Below are 6,122 nucleotides of genomic sequence, written 5' to 3' on the forward strand. Positions count from 1 at the left end.
TCGCTCATATCTGGTTCTCCTCTCCTTCCAGGCACATTCAGTTTGGTGGGCTAAGTGACTGCTTCCGGCCAATGAGTCAGAGAAGTTAAATCACAGTGCTGTGACTGAGAATGGGACATATCCCAGATGGTGCTGGGAAATAACAGTGGGGCTCCATCAGCTTGGATCACTGAGTGGCTACGTGGAGCAGAGCACACATCATCTTAAATTGAATGTGTAACAAGAGAAACATATACTTTTGTTTCATTGAGCTACAGAGATTTCAGGGTTGGTGATTTATTCCTGAAGCATAGGAATTAGCATAAATGTTAACTTGGCAAATAATACACTAAGGGGGCTGTAAAAAAGAATGATAAGTCATTTATAAAGCTATGGTGGAATTCAAAAGAACATTAGATATGGTGAGTAATAAATGTAAAATTCAAATCAGGAATTATGGGTCAAATTTTACAGATTTTCCAAAAATGGAGAGGAAAAATACTAAAACTGACTACAACAAAGGGAACTGATAAATTTAAAGATAGTTGATTTTCAACATATGGATGGTAGGTATATTCCTGACAAAGAGACTAAGACAAATAGAACAAATATAATAACCTACCAAACATAGTAAAAATTATAGCTAAATAATGACCTGAATAACCAGTTGAAAATACTCAAAAAATACAAGTTATTAAAAAAAGAAGAAGAAGAAGAAGGAGGAGGAGGAGGAGGAGGAGGAGGAGAAGAATGGAACTGAATTGGATTAAAGAATCCTTCCAATAAAGATATATGCAAAGAAAAAAAGAGAAAGAAAAATCAGGCAAGAGACATTTGCTATGAAATAACACTTTACAGAAGATGATAAATAAATAAAAAGAATGCTAAGTATGACCTTGAAGTTCAAAATTTTAAACAATGAGTCAACCTGTATGTATAATTCAAGTCTGTCTAAAAATGAAAATATTCATAGGATTTATATGAAAGCAAGTTTAGTTTCTCTCCTTTTCCTTATTTATTTAGTCAAAAGACTTTAAAGACAGTGGAATCCCAGGTACCTTAAAATAAATAATATGAACAAAAAAAGAGATCCTTTATGAAAAAATGATTACAAAATTTAAGAGAATATAAAAAGATTGAGTGCTTGAGTCCTAAACCAAACATGTTTTTCATGAAAGAGCTTGTGTATGTAAGACTGTCAGCTCTGTCAATATTTATGCTCAACTAAGAAAACTGAAGAAATTATCATGTATTTCATTATCTTCATATGGCTTTCCCAATGCTATAGTAAAATATTTTTGCAGCTGCCAAGGAATTTGGAGATCGCCATCAGCAATTAGAAACACTTGAATGAGATAAGTCTGATTGGTTTGAATTTATTGATAGAGAGTTGATTATATTTTATTTCAGAATGCTCTACCTGTTATAGTAATGAGAAAATAATTACTGTGTGAAAACTCTTATCAACAAATAACCTAATTCAGTTATTGGTGCTTTGCATATAGTTGATAAATAACAAAAATTACAAATGTAGTAATTACCTGGTAGTTTCTTTAAATATTAATGATGAGAATAATAATAGTTTCCAGCATATCTAACCTTTTAGGCCTGGAGTATATGTTTGTTGTTTTAACTTTACATAATGTTTATCTTTGCCAGCTGCCACATTTACATTTTGTGCAACAGACATTTTATTCTTTTTTATATGCTTTTATTGAATTTAGAGAGAGAAACAGAGAGAGAGTAACATTAATTGGCTGCCTCTGCACGCCCCGTACTGCGGATGAAGCCTGGAACTCAGGCATGTGCCCTGGCTGGAAATCAAACCTCTCGGGGCATGGGACGACACTCAACCAACTGAGCCACACCGCCTGGCATGACAGACATTTTAATCAGTCAAAACCAGATATCTTAATAAGAAACAGAAGAAATAGAAGGTAAGGCACTCCCAAGTGCTTAAAAGTAATGAGATAAGCCAAAAACAAAGACACATATATAAGTAAAAACAAGTATCAGTAAGACACCTACACAATTCAAAACTCATGTAACTGTGTGGTCATACACGTTTAAATTTTAGCCAGTGAAAGTTAATGATTTTTAAATGACAGAGATCAGGAGGTCTTCAGGGGGCGTTAAAAAGATATGTATAAACCTGTTTTATGTTTAAATATATTAGCAGTACTGACATGGACTTAAAATACAAAACTTAAGAACAAAAGAGTTGATAATGTATCACTCTGCCAGGCTCAGCCAAGTTTAGCTTGGCCAGTCCTCTGCCGTCCGGCGGCCGGCACAGCCTGGCGCGGCCTGTGGAGCAGTCTCGAAGCCTGCTGCAGGGAGAAGGTGGCAGGCGCGGGAGACTTGGCAGGAGCAGCCAGAAAGGGCCAAAGACAGCCCAAAGGACGTGGATGGGAATATCCGCAAGCTCATGGGGCGGGATCCGAATAATGTGAGGCCCATCCAAGCCAGGCGCTGGCCCATGCTGGCCCTGGGGGAGGCAGAGGGCGTGGAAGGTAGCTCACTGCTGAGGCGTGGGCTCTCAGATTCTCAGAGAGCGGACCAGGACCCCGAGCCAAGCAGAGACCCTGAAGGGGCAGTCAGTAGGCTGGGCGGGGAGCGTCGGACACGGAGACAATCACGCCAAGAAAGTGACCCCGAAGATGATGTAAAAAGCCAGCTTTGCAGTCTTCAGCTGTAGCTACCTCCAAAGAGCGCACACGGAGAGACCTCATCCAGGATCAAAATATGGATGAAAAGGGAAAGCAAAGGAACTGGCGAATATTTGTCCTGTTGATGGGCACCCTTCAGAAATTAAAACGAGAGTCCACCGTCGCTACTGAAAGGCAAAAGAGATGCCAGGAAACTGAACAAACACTTGAAGTGCAGGCCGAAGAAGAGAGAAAGCAGGTTGAACACGAGAGGAGAGAACTGTTTGGAGAGAGGCGTGTGCAACAGGCAGAACTGCGGCTTTTGGAACAGCAGGCTGAGCTTGCGCAGCTGCAAGAAGAACGGAGTGAGCACAATGCCGAGATAATTAAATAATACAAGAACTAAGACAAAGCCCCATTTGTTCTATATCCCTGGAAGAATGTGTCCAGCTACCCAAAAACTAATAGAGGAGTCACAGAGAAAAATGAATGCTTTATTTGAAGGTAGACGCATTGAATTTGCAGAACAAATAAATAAAATGGAGGCTAGAAGACAATCAATGAAGGAAAAAGAGCATCAGGTGCGTAATGAAGACCAGAAGGTGGGACAAGAAGAGGGTAAGGTGGGTGGGCAAGAGGAAGAGTTGGAGGAGACAGGCAACCAGCACGAGGAGGTAGAGAGAGAGGAAGCCGGAGAGAAAGGGGGAATAAGTATGGTTCATAGTGATGCGGAGAAAGAACAGGGGGGGGGGGGCAGAAACAGAAAAAAGAGGGCAAGGTGGAAGAGGAAACTGAGGTTAGGGAAAGCGAGAAGCAGCAGGATCATCAGCCTGAGGAAGTACGGATGTGCTAGAGATGGCAGAGAGTGTCAAAAACGCAATTGCTGAGCAGGAGGTCATGGAAGCTAATCAAGCTGAAAGTGTAGAACCTTCAAAAAAAATGAAACTAACAAGGAGCTGGAACCACAAAGGGAATCTGAAGTTGAGCCAGATAAAGAATGTAAGTTTCTTTCTCCTGCGAGAGAGAATGCTAACGCTCTAGAAATGGACACTGAGCCTGAGGACAAAGAAGAGAAAGAATCTGAGCCCCAATCTGAGCCTGTGGCTCAGCCTCAGCCCCGATCTCAGTCCCAGCCAGTACTCCAGCCCCAGCCTCTCTCTCAACCTGAGACTTTGCCATTAACTGTTTTACAGTCGTCACCTCAGGTTATTCAGGAGCAAGGGCATTTACTACCTGAGAAGAAGGAGTTGCCGGTAGGATCTGTAAAACCCACTGAGGGGACAGTAGAGCCAGTCTTGACAGTACATCCGGAGAGCAAATCCAAACCAAAACTAGGAGCAGAAGCAGAGGTCGAGCTAGAAATAAAACAAGCAAGAGTAGAAGTCGGGGCAGTAGCAGTAGTAGTTCTAGTAGCAGTTCAACCAGTAGTAGTAGTCATAGTAGTTCCAGCAGCAGCAGAGATAGTAGCAGCAGCACTGCTAGTAGTAGTGAGAGTAGAAGTCGGAGTAGGGGGCGGGGACATAATGGAGACGGAAAGCACAGAAGGAGCGGGGATCGGAAGCAAAGGGATACATCAGGACTAAAAAGGAGTCACAAATCTTCAAAAGGCTGCAGTAGTAGAGCTACAAAAGGATCAAAGGATAAGAATTCCCGGTCCGACAAAAAGAGGTATGTATCAGAGAGTAGTCGGTCAGGCACAAGATCTTCAAGAAGTGAAAGAGGCTGAAAATCAGACAGGAAAGACAAAAGGCGTTATTGGAAGAAGCCAGGCTTTCTTAAGACTGTGCTTTGCAGCAGCAGATTTCTTGATGAGTAAAAGGATGACCTTTCCTTGTGAGGAGGATGCTGCCTTAAGAATGGCATGTTGTAAAAATATCTTTTTGGAAAATACAGACTGTTTACCAGACATTCTCGTACTTTTTGCATAATTTTGTAAGAGTTATTTATCAAAATTATGTGAGGTTCCAAAATATGTGAAACTAATAATAATAATATTAACATCCCTTGTCATCTTTTTAAAATATTCTATACTCTTCAGTAAGAATCTGTATGTTTTAACAGGTGAATCTTCAAGTCTGTTTCCTTCTAATTCTGTATCGCACATTGCTTTTGTAGAAATAAATGCTCATTTCTTTCATTAGTTTGGGATGTTCTCGACACTTGTATAATAAATATCCTCTTGCTATCATTTTCAGTTTTTATCACTAGTGAACATGATTGGAATATCTTTGAAGGTTTCTTCACTTTTATTTGCCTTAGACAATTATTTTGTGTTGTCAAAGTCAGATCTTTGCAGATTTGGGGGGCCATAGTTTGTTCTTAAGATGATTTACTATTTTTTCTAATTTTCCTTGTTTTCATCTCAGCATTTCCCCTTTTCTCATATTTACACCATAAATTTGGTATATTAATTAAAACAGTATGATTTGGTTGGCATTTTCTTCACAATTAAGGAAACATTCTTTTGTCTTCATTGTTTCTTTTGTGATACAGAATATACATCTATTAAAATAATCACTTCTTTCCAGGGGAGGGAGCTAGAAAAGTGTATTCTAAACTTGGTTTTTGAGTTTATGGTCCTTTCTTAACTTTTGTTTTGGCTCTAACTGAAACATGCCAATAAGTGTTTTGAAGAATTTTTGTTTAAGTATTGTATGAAAGTTTACAAAATAAAGGAAGTTCATCTACACTTGAATCTGTAAAAAAGATAACACAAGTATACCAAGTGAATATTAACTTTGTTGTTTTATAAATTTGTATGAATTTGCAGTATCTGTTGCCCATTACATGCTCAAATAAATGTGGCTTAGATTTGTATGACTGCTTAAAACAATCAAACAAACAAACAAAAAAAATGTTTATCTTCATGCCCTAAAGATATTGTGTTGAAAGGGTGCATAAGCAGCATTCAATTTATGGCCATCACAAGGGCTGGCACCACCAACTGGACAGTGCTCCAGGTCAGACACCTACTCATTAATCCCGAAAGTCTCCCCATTCCTGAACTACTACACTCACTTCAACACAAGGCCCCATGGAGTCAACCTCTTAAATTCCTCTCTAACCCGACTTCTTTATCGCTCTGCTGCCTCCACCTGACCTTAAACTTCCTCCATTCCTCAGTTGGATCACTAAGTACTTTTCAAATTGTTTACCTTACCCTTCTATAATCCATTATTCAAGCCAGAGAGTCACTCCTTGAAAGCACAGATTCCATGGTAGCAATTCCTTTTTTAGATGTCATTTATTGGCTTCCTATCTACCCAAAGAAGAAGTCCCAAACCTGTAGTACAATTTACAAAGACCCTTAGTAATCTGGCGCTCTGCGTCTCTCCACCCACATCCATAACTGCTTGGAACCCTCCCTAAGAATCTCTGCTCAAAACACACTGAAATGCTGAAATGCTGACCGCCAGGTTCCCTCAATCACACTGTGTTCTCCATGCCTTTGTTTCTCTGGAAACTCTCTTTTCTACCCCATTTTTACCTAATTTC

General features: G+C 39.8%; 1 pseudogene; it reads left to right on the forward strand.

Annotated features, from left to right (window-relative positions):
* The first annotated feature begins 371 nt into the window (after window positions 1-371).
* On the forward strand, window positions 372-4,443 carry LOC107526851 (pinin pseudogene; annotated as a pseudogene).
* Window positions 4,444-6,122: the final 1,679 nt, after the last annotated feature.

The sequence above is a fragment of the Miniopterus natalensis genome, chromosome 2, assembly GCF_054644295.1.
Source record: "Miniopterus natalensis isolate mMinNat1 chromosome 2, mMinNat1.hap1, whole genome shotgun sequence".
Classification (NCBI taxonomy): Eukaryota; Metazoa; Chordata; class Mammalia; order Chiroptera; family Miniopteridae; genus Miniopterus; species Miniopterus natalensis.